Source organism: Dasypus novemcinctus, chromosome 5, assembly GCF_030445035.2.
Source record: "Dasypus novemcinctus isolate mDasNov1 chromosome 5, mDasNov1.1.hap2, whole genome shotgun sequence".
Lineage (NCBI taxonomy): Eukaryota > Metazoa > Chordata > Mammalia > Cingulata > Dasypodidae > Dasypus > Dasypus novemcinctus.
Genome location: NC_080677.1, coordinates 49729551 through 49730934, shown reverse-complemented (window position 1 = coordinate 49730934; position 1384 = coordinate 49729551). Strand labels below are relative to the sequence as shown.

At 42.1% G+C, this 1384-nt stretch overlaps 1 pseudogene; it reads left to right on the top strand.

Moving 5' to 3' along the window:
* Positions 1-376: 376 nt before the first annotated feature.
* On the top strand, positions 377-1130 carry LOC101422704 (store-operated calcium entry-associated regulatory factor pseudogene; annotated as a pseudogene).
* Positions 1131-1384: the final 254 nt, after the last annotated feature.

The following is a 1384-nucleotide window of genomic DNA, read 5'->3' as shown; positions in this document are numbered from 1 at the left end:
TACAGACATTGGTATCAGGAGTGACTCGAGAAACAGAATCTTAAGGATGGGACTTCTGAGTTGGCTCTGGTGTTTTTCGAATTGGCCTTCAAATTGATTAGATTAAAAGCCACCAAAGACTATTTCCAATTATCAAGGTGGCACTGACAATCTGTGGCATGAGTTAGCAATACAGATATGCCAAAAATCATCATTGGATACTGCTACTCAAGTGAGTATAAGAGGCAAAGCTGGACTTTCCTTTTCCACTGCCGGGTCCCTGACCTCGTGGCACATCTCCTATGAGCGCCATGGCTATGGCCAGCAGGCCTGGTAGCCACCAGACATTGCCCTCTCCTCAGCTTCCTTTTTCTTCTTCTAATCTCTGGCCCTGCCTTGTGCTGGAACAACCCTGTGGGAATGTAAGACCAATTTAGATATTTGAAAAACTGTGGTGAGGTGTGAAGGTTGTGAATCCTCTGAAGACAAGAATGTACTACGAGGATCCTGTGGTTTGGAGCATAACTTAGACTACACAGAATTTGACCTAAAAAAAATTGAGAGAGTCTGGAAAAAATCATGGCTTTACATACTTCTCTGATTATTATAATAAAATATACTCCCCAAATTCCTATGGGATCAGTGGATCGATTACCATCGTGATACTACTTGTAATTGCCTTTGGAGTTTATAAGCTGTTTCTAAGTAATGGTCAAGATTCTCTTCCACCATATCCTGAGTATCCTCCATATTCTCACCATTATCAGAGATTCGCCAACTCAGCAAGACCCTGTACCCCAAGCTTTAAGTCAGAATTCACAGGACCACAGAATACTGCCCATGGTATAACCTCTGGTTTTAGCTGTGCTTTTGGAGAACAAGGATATGAAAATTCAGTTCCAAGGTTCTGGACTGAATAGGGAATGGAGAAATATTAGGATATTTATTTGGCAGCAAAAGTGCAGCAACACTCTTTTCAGATTCATGGTACTACCCATCTTATCCTCCATCATACTCAAGCACATGAAATAGTCATGATTACTCACCACTTTGAGAGGCTCAGGTAACTATTCAGCATATTCAAGCTCAGATAGGGAACAAGAACAGCATCAGGATATGGTATGTTGTGGGTAGCAATCAGCTCAACATAGGTTGGCTGGAAGGGAAGGCAACACAGAACTTTACAAAATAAAGGGACAGAGAGAGAGACACAAGAGAGGAGACACAGCTGGGCCTAGAGGACTCACAGCTTCTGGAACTGAGAGCCTCAACCCTAGCTTCCACCTTGTGTTTATTGGAAACTGCCAAGTGGCTGTTTGCTGTTAGAACTGCAACATCATCTATAATAGGGAACAACTGCAACATCTAAAATAGAACAGGTGTAACATTTACAATAAGGAATAGG